Here is a 15052-nt window from a genome sequence, read left to right as displayed (position 1 = left end):
CCAAACTGGAAGACCCAAAGACAACATAGGTTTCAATTGTCTAGGGTTTGCTGATGACCTCGCTCTCTTGTCCGTCAGTATTCAGGAAACCAAACAACAAATTATCTCACTACAGGAAACACCACAGAAAATTGGTCTTGGAATATCCTTTGAAAAAACAGTCATCATGTTAACTGACCCACCACTCATAAACAAAATTGTAGATAAATTTAAATATCTGGGAGAAATCATAACATATAACCTCAATGAAAAGCCAACATGGCATAACAGAATAAACAAATTGATTAGAGCATAATGTATCACTAAGAACACCTACAACAAAAAGAGCCTGTCAATAGCAACAAAATTAAAACACTACAAAACAGTCACTCAACCAGAAATAGCGTACGCAAGTGAAACCATCTTCAAAACAACTAACACTGCACAAATAGACAAAATACTCGAAATAGAGAGAAGACTCATCAGAACGTGCATCAACAAATTGTACCAGAAAGATGGACACTGGAGAGTAGCTACAAATGAAACAGTCTACAAGGAAATAGAACCGGTAATGAGTACAATCAGGAAGTAACACATTTCATTTTTCGGACATCTAATCAGAACACCAGAGAACAGGATCATCAGGAGAATAATAGAAAAACTGTGGAATAGTAAGTGTAGCATTAAGTGGATTACAGAAATCAAGGAAGATATGGATGAGCTAAAGATTACATTGGAAGACCTAAGAAACAAAACTGACAAAATCAGGAAACTCACAGGCAAACAAACCAGATTACAAACGAGAATCACCAAACAGACAGTAGGAAGGGTGATTTCCTATGGAGAAAGAAGGCTGAGATCTGAGAGAATGAAGTAGTACTGGGCTGACAGGAAACTGAAAAATTCTTTGTATAAAGTTGGCTAGAGTGATCCAATGAAGGCCATAAAATGTAAATAATAATAATGTTAATAATATTCTGTCAGACTGGCAATCGCTGATTCTGTAGATTTCCTCTTTCTGAAACCATGCTGTGTTGGTGTAAGAACATTGTGTTTGTCCAGATAATCTATCACACATAAGTATATCCAGAATTTTTGAGAAACCTGCTATCAGTGAAAGTGGCCTGTAGTTGGGGGTCATTCTTATCGCCTTTCTTGAACACTGGTAGCACCTTGCTAATCTTCTGTTTCTCTGGAAAAATTCTGTCTCGGAAAGAGCTGTTTGCTATGTCCAGCAATGGTGAGATTATTTGCTGACTTACTTGCTTTATTATATGATCTGATATTTTGTCATCACCAGCTGATTTCTTGGACTTTAGTGTTTGTATATTTTTCCTCAGTTCATACTCTGTGACTGGTTTCAAGAATATGGTTGTGCTTGATTTTTTTGATAACTTAGTAACCTTCTTTTGTAGACTATTTCTTTCAAGTTTTAAATCCTCTACTGCATTTATATTGCATTTATACTGCATTGAGTATGTTAGCTATCTCACTGTGTTATCTAGTTTCACTGACCTCATACGAGGGTTGGAATTTAAATTGTGGGAACTATTTATTCACAACAGATACAAAAAGTGTTACATGTTTGCACCTGTTACTGTCCTTCAAAGTAGGCACCAGCATTGTGTAGAGCTCATTGCTAGCAATGTGGAAGGCATAGTATACCATTAGCAGAGCCTGTTCTGTTGATGGTGTGAACATGGGTTTGCCTTTCTTCAGTCTGTATTTTAAGACATAGGGTCGATACTGTTACGTGTATACCTTCCTACCCTTCTCCACATCTGAGACTCATCAATGCTGCGGTCAGCTTCTACCTGTTTTTCCAATTCGCCTGTAAATAATGTGAGAGAGTATTTTGCAACTGTGACTTCTGTAATACTCTCACCTGTGAACACCTGCCGTCTTTGAAGTTGCTGCAGTCTTCTAGCAGCTTAATTGTATTTTGGCTTTCTGATACACACATCTTCAAACTGTGGACCTCACAATGTGGTGAGGCGACTTACATGCATCAGTGATGCAGGCAGCTGATGGAACCATATTGGAGGGTTATCTGTGGAGAGGCCAGACAAATATATGGTCCCTGAAGTGGGATTGCAGCCTTTTCAGTAGTTGCATGGGAAACATCCAGGAGGACCGATAGATCTAGCGTTGTAACGTTAACCATGAAACCCTAACAGTACTGTGGGGAAAACTTAGGCCAGATTACGTTCGGTTGTCCACACATCGTGTTCTGTCAGTCTTTACCTGAGGGAGCCTTGGGGAACACAGAATGAGTCAAGTTGTGCATCAGCAACTGGGAGCTGTTGCTTCTTTACGGTATGCTAGTGAAGAATTATGATCATTGCTAACCTACTAACACAAAAAATTGTCAACATTCTTTCTTGATTACTTCGCATATGTTTAAGGGGCAATCAAATGAAAACAAGACTGATGGAAAAAGTAAGTAAACTGTTTATTATTTAAAAAGTAACCAACATAAATGTTTATTCATTTATGCCACTGTGAGATAAGCAGGTCAATGCTTTCATCGAAAAATGTTAGCGATTGCTTTCAGAACCGTGAGTGTACCTGGCGTGCAGCTTTTCGTCCAAAACAAATTGACAGCCACAAATTTCTTTTTCAGGACTGCGGAGATTGAGACTGTAAGGAGGATGTATAAGGGATTCCCAGTGAAATTTATGCACTACAGACAAAACAACCTCTGCAAGATGTGGATGGACATTATTCTACAACAGAATGGCGCTGTCAATCAGCATTCTTCGGTGTTTGGACTTGATGGTGCATTTCAATTTTTTCAAAGAGTCCACATACCAATGTATGTTAATCGCGGCACAGTGTCAAAGTCAATAAGCAGAAAGTCAGTAAGCAATGGGGCCTTGCGGTCAAAGAAAAAGGTAATCATGACTTTCTCAGAGATGGCGTGCACAGCTTTGGCCTTTTTCGGTGGGGGGCAAATCTGTGTGCTTCCATTGCTGAAAGTTGCTTTCTGGCTCAGAACGGTGACCCCACGTTTCATCTTCCACAGCAATACGGGATGTGAAATGATGGACTTCATCGTGATACCATTTCAGATGCTGCAGTGATGTTGACATTATGTTAGACTTCTGCTCCTCCATCAAGTAGTGGGGAACTCACAGTGCAAAGATTTTCCAGAACTTCAGATGCTCTGGCACGATGGCACGAGCAGTACCGTGACTGGTGCCAAACATGAGCTGAGTGTCTTCCATAGTCTGCAGTCGATCATTTGTGATGGCAACACCCACTGCTGTAATGACATGATGAACCTGACCTGGCTTACTGCTGTCTTTCAGTGATGCCCGACCACCTCAAAATTGATTATTCAATGCTAACACGTGCACATGCGACATACTGAGTTCGCCGTATACGGCAGACATTCGGGCACGAATTTCACTTCCCGACACTCCTTCCATAATCAAAAACTGCACTACACCTCGCTGTTCCCCTTTCCCTGAACACATGACTCACTGACCTCACATCGAGCACATTTGACAGACAAATGACACAACAGAATATTTGTGCTGTTCTTTCCCAATTTCCAATAGAGAACACTTCTAGACACACACGTACCTGTGTTACCAATGTCTATGCTTGCCTGTTATGTAATCTGTCTTAATTTGATTGCCCCATTATATATTAGAAGAAAAATAACTGCTTGCTTTTTTTCCTGTACTAGTCAGCTGCCGTTTTCACCCAGCACGCACTTCAAACAAAGCATTTACAGTAGAATCTCATGAATCCGGCCTCGGATGATCCGACTCTCCACTTAGTCTGACCACACCATTTCTGACGTTCGCTTACATGCACAGGCCGCTGCTACAGTCAGGAGTGGACTTTTCGTCCATGACTCATTGTAAGCGATTGGAAATTGAGCCCAGTGACACGAGTGAGTGGATCAGCACAACTCACACTGGCTGCACAATGGAAGCAGAATTAACTGACGACAAACTCACTGATGCTGTAACTCGAACAACCAATGTGAATGAGAAAGAAGATGAAAACAACAAAATACAATGAACATATGGCTTGAGTATCACATGTAGATGCTAAAAATGCATTTGATATAGCCCTTCAATACATTGAACAAATATCTACGTTTACCACAACAGACATTAGGTAATGCTGGAATGTCGCAAAAAATCTAGGTTGTCATCTGGTAATCTAATGAACATCCCAGTCTTTTGTCGTTCTGCTTAAGAACAGAACATTTTTTTACCGTGTGATTTCTTGGGTTTTAACAATTAAGTGCAAATCAGTTGTGTGTCAATGCAGTACTGTAATAAAGTATGTACAGATGTTAAATTTTTACTCACAGTAACAATATCTTACTGTACAATACAGACGTATTTTACAATACAGACACTACTGTACATTACATTCCAATTAAAATTTTTTAGTATGTGAACATTTTCTTTTTGTTTTGTTACTGGAATATGGAGTAATATTTCAGATAGTATTTTCAGTTGAAAACTAAAGTTGTACTGTACCATATTGTGATGTTATGGGTCAATAAAAGTGCTCCTCTGATAATCTGATTGTCTGTTTACTGGAGTCAAGATCTATCTGACACAGCTATTAGACTCATCTGCACACTGCACCCTGAATTCGAACAGTCTGATAAATTGTGGCTAATGAGACATACCTTTCGTTTGGTTTCGAATACCTGGGGTTCGTTCGGTGTTTGACCGGATGTCTACTGGCAGCCTATTGTGGACTTCCGCACCAAACTATAAAACTCTATTCTGAAACCCAGAGCTGGATGTGCAGTTGGCACAAAATTATTTTTACTTCTAGTACCGCGATTATGAGCCAACAGCCTTGCCGAGGTGGTCACACTGGTTCCTCACCGAAGTTAACTGCTGTCGGGCTTGGCGAGCCCTCGGATGCATCACCGTACGGGTCTGCTGAGTGCTGCTGGCAAGTGTGGTGCAGTCAGCCCTTGTGAGGCCAACTGAAGAGCTACTCGACTGACAAGTAGCGGCACCTGTCACAAAAACTGACAACAGCCAAGAGAGTGGTGTGCTGATGACCATATGCCCTTCCTGATCCGCACCCGGTAACACCTAAGGGCTGAGGATGACATGGCGACCGGCTAGTACTGTTGGGCCTCTGAGGCCTGTTCAGATGGTGTTTGTTTGTTTTATACTGTGATTATGAATTAAAGAGTCCATTTCAAGTTCAATCTTGTTAGCAAATACAATTAAAGAGTATACATAGCGGCAAAACAGAGTAAGAACCCCTAGGTTGCTGCACCTTGTTCAGTTATCAACTTAAATAAGATTTGTAACGCACACTCCTTTACAATAAATCCTTCACTCAAGTTGGCTGTACTGCCTCAGAACATTATGCCATAGGATGTTACTGAGTGGAATTATGGTAGGGATCCTGCATCTAGGTTAAAACAATGAGAGAGATTTCTAAGTGGAAAGCAGACAGAACTGATCTTTTTGATTGACTTAACTTCATTCTGGTGACACCTCAATTTATCATCAATCTGAAAGTTCAGGAACTTCATACATGAAGCCTCATCCAATTATATGCCTACTGATCTACGCCCCTGTGACCTGTAACCCATGTCAGTTTGTTTGCATCTGCATAATACAAGTTTCTGAAAGATTAAGGTTTAAGCTATTGACTGTGAACTACTTGTAAGCCTGTTCCATTATGGTGCTGCATGCAATTGGGCCTTTATCAGAACACTTGTCAACAGCAAATATTACAGCTATTGAATCATCCGGTGCCACAGGTAAATCATTTCTGCAGACCAAGAACTCATGCCAGTCTGGCACTGAACCTTATGGCACACCATACTTCACTCTGAATTCGATCTTATTCCTGTTGTGTCATTTGCTAATTTCACCCTCATTTTCTGTTAAGATAAGAAAACATCCATTCAAGGGGAAAACCTTAATCATCATATCGCACCATTTTGGTATCCCTACTGGAACTTTATAATTACACACACAAAGTCTTGGCAAGATCACAGGAAATGCCACCATAATAATTTTTCATCTTGACTCAGGTGAATACAGACCGTAATTAGACACTTTTCTCCACCAGATAATGAAATATTAGGCATGTTGTGTGACAATGGCATTGCCACAATGAAAATGCAATGTTTCTGGTTGCTTTTCCAAAATTGTGGCTGAAAAACTGTCCAGCGCAACCAAAAAAAGGAGTGATCCTTTTCGTGGAAGCACTCTGTCAATGGCTCTCGATTGGTACTGACTCATTTTGGAGTACACGAGCAGTCAACTGTTCTTAGTTTCTGGCTCGTACAAATGTATCTAATTGTTGTCTTCTTATTGTGTGTTGTGTACGAATTTTTCATTTTCTCAGTCACATTTTTTGAAGCCTGGTCAAACTATTCAGGATCTGCTAGGAACAGATCTTTTCAGAGCTAAGTGTTAATGAAAAATCTAATGTAATGCAGTCTCTGACAAGCCTAAGTCTGGCAGTAGGTTATACGGTGATCCCCTCGAATTGTGGTGCGTTTGGCACTGCTATTCTGGAGCAACAATTCTCCCACTGGCTGGGTGAAAGAGTGATAGTTATTTACTGTGGCTCTGTTTATTATTGCGTTTTAAAGCAATAATTAATATGGCGACAGTCCCCAATGCTAAAATCTATCTAGTGGAAGAATAAACCCACAAGTTTCAAAAATGTTCAAATGTGTGTGAATTCCTAAGGGACCAAACTGCTGAGGCCATCGGTCCTTAGACTTAGATACTACTTAAACTTACTTATGCTAAGAAAAACACACACACCTATGCCCGAGGGAGGAGGCGTGCAACCTGTGACACGGCGCCTCAAACCGCGCGGCCACTTCACGTGGCGCCACAAGTTCAATGCTAACAAGCTGCGACAAGTGAAACACACTACTCCAATCATCTGACCCTGTCTTGGAAACATCTATTTCAATGTACGAGTTCCTACTCAAATCAGTATCATTTTGGCATCCTGCATATATTCTAAGAGATTTAAGGAAAGTTTAGGAACATGTACTGTAAACTGCAGTTATGGCAAATTAATAGGAAATGCATTTCTACATACACTCCCTCCACACTGACATCTTTCAGCTCTAGTATTGCTTCCTAAAATTAAAATTATTCACAGGGCATAATCAGACAAAATGTGTAAACCCACAGTTTCTTCCTTTGCATCTTTGACTACAATCAATCATTTCTGTTCTGCACCCTTACAATCTTGGTTTGCTGTTTCACAGTTGTCTTCTGCTTTATTATTCAGTGATATACAACACAAATTGTTCGTTTCAGGACCGATCACAGGAGCATCACATACCAGTGAGAATATGTAAGGACTGCGACTACCAGACTGGCAAACGGTACTCACCGTACATCATCTGGTGGCTTGCAGAGTGTGGCTAGAAGTTGCAGATATAACTGTAGATTTCATTAACAAGTAATAATGAATTATATATTATCATCTTTCCTTTAAATACTACGTGTTGGACCTTTTAAATAAATATGGAGGTGAGTTCAAACTTGAGTCTTTAGATGCTGTTCCAGTTTTGGAAATTTTTCTTGGAATTACTTTTTAGAGGATCAACAAGAATACTGTGACTGCAACAGTAAAAACTTGCCCATCCATTAAAATAGTCAAACACAGTTTAGTTTCACTCTGCCTTGGTTCCTATTAAATTTATCACAGGTTTCTGAAATTACTATATGATATTAATTTATATGTAGGTGGTAAGGAGTTCCAGTCATTCTGTCATTGCTGGTATATCACTGCCTCACCAATTGTCAGTCTTTGATTTTTTAAATGAGATGTAACAATATTCGGTGGCTACTCTATAAATTGCATGCAAAAACTCAGTTTTATTATCCATACTTAACTATTCAAAATGTTATCCTGTACATACATTTTTTTATATTCTTCAATGATAGGTGCAGCATTAAAAATACCGAGTGAAGGACAAAAATTTACTTGCACACACTGCAAGATATTTTATTTGCACTTCTAAATAGGCTATGGTGTCCTTTAACTGCCGATGTCGTCCAAAACCCTGGAGAATATTTTTAATAAATAAAGCCATTCTAAACAAATCAAACAGTGGAGAAAAAAATTGTCAGCTCTTCTGCATTTAATTCACTAGTGCAATGAACACCACTGAGAGTGCCATCCTTTGTAATAATGATTCGTATGTCAGAAATAACTAGAGCTGCCAGGCAGTACTCACAGCAGAGGCAAAGTGGTGAAGTGTGTTGCACTGCAGTACCTGCATAGCTTCCAGAATGAGCAGTTTCTTCATCAGTAAGGAGACTGGGGCAGTTCTGGGAGGGTTAGAATGAAGGAGCACATGGTGAGGGGAGAAACCACCCCACTGTAGTCTGTTGGCAGTGCAACACATTTTGCCACCTGAAGGCAAATAGAGACCAGCCGTTCTGTCTCATAAATTTATAACTTTAACCAAGCGAATATAGACTGAAACGTTCGTGAATTCATTGTAGGTGGTGCAGACAGGCAGTCTTGTGGGGTATTTCTGAAGTTTCATGAAAATTGCCTTGAGCAGCTAGTTCCAACAACCCACATGCAATGGAAATATTTTAGACCTTGTAGATATTAAAAGGCCAAACATTGACAATGCCAATTCAGAGTGACCATAATATCATTTCAGGGTTGGTTGCTAAAGATAATAAAGCCATCAAGAAATCTAGGAAAATATTTATGCTGGAAAGAGCAGATAAGCAGTATTAGCATCCTATTTAGACAATGAATTGACATAATGTAGTTCCAATACGATGGATGTAGAGGAACTATGAGAAACATTTAAACTGATTGTAAGACATGTCCTGGAGAAGTATGCCTCAAGTAAGTGGAATAAGTTTGGAGAAGACCCATCACAGTTTAATTACAAAATTTGGAAAATGCTGAGTAAACAGAAGCCATTGCACTCACAAAAAAAAAAAAAAAACACCCACGATGAAGAAGAAGAGGACGCAGAAATGTCAACAGGCAAAAGTCAGTAGAGATTTCTGCATCTACAAAAAGATCGTTGTGGGAAGCATACAGCTTCCACCATTATACCTCAATGAAAGGTCTTGTTGAGATTCTGAGTAATTCTGGTCCTACGTAAAGTCACCAAGCAGGTTGAAGGCTTCTATCCAGTCACTGATCATCCAGTCTGGTGTGGCAACGAAAGACAGGAAAAGGAAAGCTGAAATTCTAAATTTTGCTTTTAAAAAATCATTCATACTGAAAGACTGTATAGACATACCATCATTTGACCATTACAAAGCTTCCTGTATGGAGGACTTAGTAAAGAGTTCAAAACAAACGAGTCGTCAAGTCTGGATGGAATCCCAATTCCGTTTTACAGAGAGTACTCAATGTGACTGGCCTGTTATTTAGTTTGCATTTATTGTGAATGTCTCGGCATATGAAAAGTGTCAAGTGACTGGGGAAAAGTGCAGGCGACTCCTGTGTATAAAGAAGGGTGAAAGAGTGGACCTACGAAATTACGGACTGATATCTGTAACGTCAGTTTGCTGCAGGATTTCTGAACATATTATAAATTCAAATATAATAAATTTCCTCGAGACAGAAAGTCTTCTGTGAGCAAATTGACACAGATTTAGAAAGCATTCTTCATGCGAAACTCACCTTGTGCTTATCTCATCCTGTTAACCACAGGTGAATGGCAAGAGGCAGATTCCATATTCCTCAATTTCCATAAAAGGTTTGACATAGTGGCCCCCTGCAGACTGTTCAAATATGAGTGTATGGGTAAGGTTCCTGAGTATGTGAGTGGCTCAAAGACTTCTTAAGGAATGGAATACAGCAGGTTTTCATCAATGGTAAGAATAAATCAGAGAGAAGGGCAGCATCGGGAGTGCCCCAGGGAAGTGGGATAGGACTGCTCGTTATGTATATACAAAAATGACCTGGCAGAGCGAACAGCAATCTATGGCTGTTGCTAATCACACTGTAGTGTACAAGATATTGATTAAATCACGACTTTAACGTTGCAAACCAACATAAAATGGAAACAGCACATAAGGATGGTAGAACGGAATTGTACACAGAAATGGCTATTATGCTGAGCTAGGGACACCGCCACAAAACTGCCGAGTGAGAGACGCCAACTTTCTGCCACAAAACCATGAATGGGAGGACCGGATGCCGTCATGCAAAGTAGCGGCCACAACAGTGGATCGTTCTCTCGCCTGCCAGCTGCTTTACCCTCTGGACGTGTCCACCAGTACTTCCTATTGAGGGTGAAATGCTCTTTCTGACCCATAAACAGTTCACTCGGCAGGCGTAGCCAGTTTTCGTGAATATTGTATACCTTAGTGGTAGTTCTTGGGAATAAAACCCATTTTTCTCTAAATTCTGGCATTTCTCAGTTTATGTGTAGGTGAAAGCTCCCCGGATCCCCACCTGAGCTCCTGATACCATCCTGACATGTATGTAAGGCAAATTATGACTTCAGAGAAGTGTAGCTCATCTACGAAGAAGACTAGATATAGAACACTAGTGTGTCCCATTCCTAAGTACTGCTCAAGTGTTCAGGATCCTCACCAGGAAGGATTACATCTACATCTACATCCCTACTCCACAAGCCACCTGACGGTGTGTGGCGGAGGGTAACTTGAGTACCTCTATCGGTTTCCCCTTCTATTCCAGTCTTGTATTGTTCGTGGAAAGAAAGATTGTCGGTATGCCTCTGTGTGGGCTCTAATCTCTCCGATTTTATCCTCATGGTCTCTTCACAAGATATACGTAGGAGGGAGCAATATACTGCTTGACTCTTTGGTGAAGGTATGTTCTCGAAACTTCAACAAAAGCCCGTACCGAGCTACTGAGCGTCTCTCTTGCAGAGTCTTCCGCTGGAGTTTATCTGTCATTTCTGTAATGCTTTCGCGATTACTAAATAATCTTGTAACGATGTGTGCCCCAACTGGGACATGAACCCGGGATCTCCTGCTTACATGGCAGACGCGCTATCCATCTGAGCCCCGAGGACACAGAGGGTAAGGAGTCATTCCAATCCCGGGAGCGGAAAGACTTACCTAAGGGGGAAAAAGGACACGTATACACCCATATCCATCCGCACATACACAGACACAAGCAGACATTTGTAAAGGCAAAGAGTTTGGGCAGAGATGTCAGTCGAGGCGGAAGTACAGAGGCAAAGATGTTGTTGAAAGACAGGCGAGGTATGAGCGGCGGCAACTTGAAATTAGCGGAGGTTTAGACCTGGCGGATAACGAGAAGAGACGATATACTGAAGGGCAAGTTCCCATCTATAGAGTTCTGACAGGTTGGTGTTAGTGTGAAGTATCCAGATAACCTGGATGGTGTAACACTGTGCCAAGATGTGCTGGCCGTGCACCAAGGCATGTTTAGCCACAGGGTGATCCTCATTACCAACAAACACTGTCTGCCTGTGTCCATTCATGCGAATGGACAGTTTGTTGCTGGTCATTCCCACATAGAATGCGTCACAGTGTATGCAGGTCAGTTGGTAGATCACGTGGGTGCTTTCACACGTGGCTCTCCTTTGATCGTGTACACCTTCGGGGTTACAGGACTGGAGTAGGTGGTGGTGGGAGGGTGCATGGGACAGGTTTTACACCGGGGGCGGTTACAAGGATAGGAGCCAGAGGGTAGGGAAGGTGGTTTGGGGATTTCATAGGGAGGAACTAAGAGGTTACGAAGGTTATGTGGACGGCGGAAAGACACTCTTGGTGGAGTGGGGAGGATTTAATGAAGGATGGATCTCATTTCAGGGCAGGATTTGAGGAAGTCGTATCCCTGCTGGAGAGCCACATTCAGAGTCAGATCCAGTCCCGGAAAGTATCCTGTCACAAGTGGGGCACTTTTGTGGTGGTTCTGTGGGAGGTTCTGGGTTTGAGGGGAAGAGGAAGTGTCTCTGGTTATTTGCTTCTGTAGCAGGTCGGGAGGGTAGTTGCGGGATGCTAAAGCTGTTTTCAGATTGTTGGTGTAATGGTTCAGGGATTCTGGACTGGAGCAGATTCGTTTGCCATGAAGACCTAGGCTGTCTGGAAGGGACCGTTTGATGTGGAATGGGTGGCAGCTGTCATAATGGAGGTACTGTTGCTTGTTGGTGGGTTTGATGTGGACGGATGTGTGAAGCTGGCCATTGGACAGATGGAGGTCAACGTCAAGGAAAGTGGCATGGGATTTGGAGTAGGACCAGGTGAATCTGATGGAACCAAAGGAGTTGAGGTTGGAGAGGAAATTCTGGAGTTCTTCTACACTGTGAGTCCAGATCATGAAGATGTCATCAATAAATCTGTACCAAACTTTGGGTTGGCAGGCCTGGGTAACCAAGAAGGCTTCCTCTAAGCGACCCATGAATAGGTTGGTGTACGAGGGGGCCACCCTGGTACCCATGGCTGTTCCCTTTAATCGTTGGTATGTCTGGCCTATATATATATATAAAATAGAGGGAAACATTCCACGCGGGAAAAATATATTTAAAAACAAAGATGATGTGACTTACCATACGAAAGTGCTGGCAGGTCGATAGAAACACAAACAGACACATACATACACACAAAATTCAAGCTGTTGCAACAAACTGTTGCCTCATCAGGAAAGAGGGAAGGAGAGTGAAAGACGAAAGGAAGTGGGTTTTAAGGGAGAGGGTAAGGAGTCATTCCAATCCCGGGAGCAGAAAGACTTACCTTAGGGGGAAAAAAGGACGGGTATACACTCGCACACACACGCAAGTCTTTCTGCTCCCGGGATTGGAATGACTCCTTACCCTCTCCCTTAAAACCCACTTCCTTTCGTCTTTCTCTCACCTTCCCTCTTTCCTGATGAGGCAACAGTTTGTTGCGAAAGCTTGAATTTTGTGTGTATATATGTGTCTGTTTGTGTTTCTATTGACCTGCCAGCGCTTTCGTATGGTAAGTCACATCATCTACACTAAGATGGTATCTGTTCTTTCGGACATGTCTAAAAGAACAGATACCATCTTAGTATAAACACAGCATTTACCTGGGAACCCTTGTCTATGGCCCTCCGAGTCTCGTGGATGAATAGCACGAGCTGGGTTTCACACGATTGTCTTTTTCGAAACCCATGCTGATTCCTACAGAGTCTAGTCTCCAGAAAAGTCGTTATACTCGAACACAATACGTGTTCCAAAATTCTACAACTGATCGATGTTAAGAGATATAGGTTTATAGTTCTGCACATCTGTTTGACGCCCCTTCTTGAAAATGGGGATGACCTGTGCCCTTTTCCAATCCTTTGGAATGCTATGCTCTTCTGAGACCTACGGTACATCGCTGCAAGAAGGGGGCAAGTTCCCTCACGTACTCTGTGTAAAATCTAACTGGTATCCCATCAGTTCCAGTGGCCTTTCCTCTTTTGGGTCATTTTAATTGTTTTTCTATCCCTCTGTCACCATTTTGATATCTACCATTTTGTCATCTGTGCGACAATCTAGAGAAGGAACTACATGCAGTCTTCCTCTATGAAACAGCTTTGGAGTATTTTGGGCTTTATTCTGTCATCCTCTGTTTCAGTACTATTTTGGTCACAGTGTGTCTGGACATTTTGTTTTGATCCACCTACCGATTTGACATAAGCCCAAAATTTCTTAGGATTTTCTGCCAAGTCAGTACACAGAACTTTACTTTAATGGAAGGCATCAAAGCAATTCAGATGTGTGCTGCTAGATCTGTTACTGGTAGGTTTGATCTACATACATGCATTACAGAGATGCTTTGTGAATTCAAATTGGAATCTCTGGAGGGGAAACAATGTATTTTTTGCAAAACAATATTGAGGAAATTTAGACCAGGTAAGAAAATCAGGGCTTGCACAGAGGTGTGTGTGTGTGTGTGTGTGTGTGTGTGTGTGTGTGTGGGCGGGGGTGTTTGTTTCTTAGGCAACATGCTCCTTTCTATGGGTCTTCAATGAGTGAACCTCATGAGCTACTGAACACTCCTCCAACTTATTTAGTGAGTAACAGAAGAGAGAACAAAATAGAATGTTGTGTGGAACACGAATTTAGGTATTAGTTTTACAAAGGCAAAAACATTCAAGTTTCTCTTCACAACAAAATCAAACATAATTTCTCTAGTACAATAAGTTTATTTACACTAATAATAAGTCACAAACTCATACATGAGCCACATCACATTCATTTTCAGTATGTCTACATTATTGATGCAGCACTGCTACGTCCTTTCCGCTTATGTACAGAGTAATGTACAGTGACAGTCTTTTACATATTGACAGCCGCTTTCGTGCTCAGTCCAGCAAGAACAAAGTTGTACAGTTTATCACATTAAATTCCATCACATTTCTTAATTGAAGCCCATTCACAGAAATTTACATGACAGAATAATTACATTTTGTATCATTATTCAGTCATCATCAGAGAGGGGAAAAGGCAGCTGTTACACAGTAAAGCATCCTCTTATATTATCATATGAGGGTAAATATTAAATTACAGCCTTAGATTTTTTTGTAATACAGCTCTGCACAATGAGGGCTTATAATGCTAATGGAGAGGTCCAACAGCTAAATAACACTGATAAAGAGGTTTCCTTTAACTTACACTTACGACTAATTACCATAAGTAATATCACAAAACCACCAAACATTTTGGTATTTGGGAAGAACACAGCAATGAATAAATCTAAAAAAGCTTTACAACACTTTCTAAAAGATTTTGAACACTGGGAGCAACTGTTCCATGACAACTATTCTTATTCAAAATTAATGGATAACAAATGAATGGTGAATTAAAAAAATAATGTTTTGCATTAAAATACTTCGACATTAAGGAGACAGATTCTGTAGCACACCAATACAGACATTTCCAAAAATGAAACAAATGAATAAATAAATGAATGGTGGGCTCCATGTGGTTCGCAAGTCGTGCAGCGACCATAAACCATAAAATTACCAAAGATGCAGCAACCAGTCACAAAATCATGTTTTATTTATTCACTTCTGCAAATCTATTTCAACTGATTAACAGCCATCATCGGTGCTTTCAACCAATATGTGCCCTGAGTAAGTAACACCTGTGCTTAAGACAGTA

At 41.0% G+C, this 15052-nt stretch overlaps 1 protein-coding gene across 2 annotated transcripts in view; it reads left to right on the top strand.

Moving 5' to 3' along the window:
- Nucleotides 1-7366, top strand: part of LOC124711527 (histone deacetylase 3) — a 37951-nt gene extending 30585 nt beyond the window's left edge. The window contains exons 2-3 of one of the 2 annotated variants that reach the window (XM_047241653.1): nucleotides 2603-2873; nucleotides 7275-7366. The gene's annotated coding sequence lies outside the window, so the exon portion shown is untranslated. Of the gene's footprint in view, nucleotides 1-2602; nucleotides 4326-7274 lie in introns of those variants that run through there. The other variant, XM_047241652.1, reaches the window with a different exon arrangement.
- Nucleotides 7367-15052: the final 7686 nt, after the last annotated feature.

This window comes from Schistocerca piceifrons, chromosome 8 (genome assembly GCF_021461385.2).
Source record: "Schistocerca piceifrons isolate TAMUIC-IGC-003096 chromosome 8, iqSchPice1.1, whole genome shotgun sequence".
Taxonomy (NCBI): Eukaryota; Metazoa; Arthropoda; class Insecta; order Orthoptera; family Acrididae; genus Schistocerca; species Schistocerca piceifrons.
This window is presented reverse-complemented; position numbering and strand designations above follow the sequence as displayed.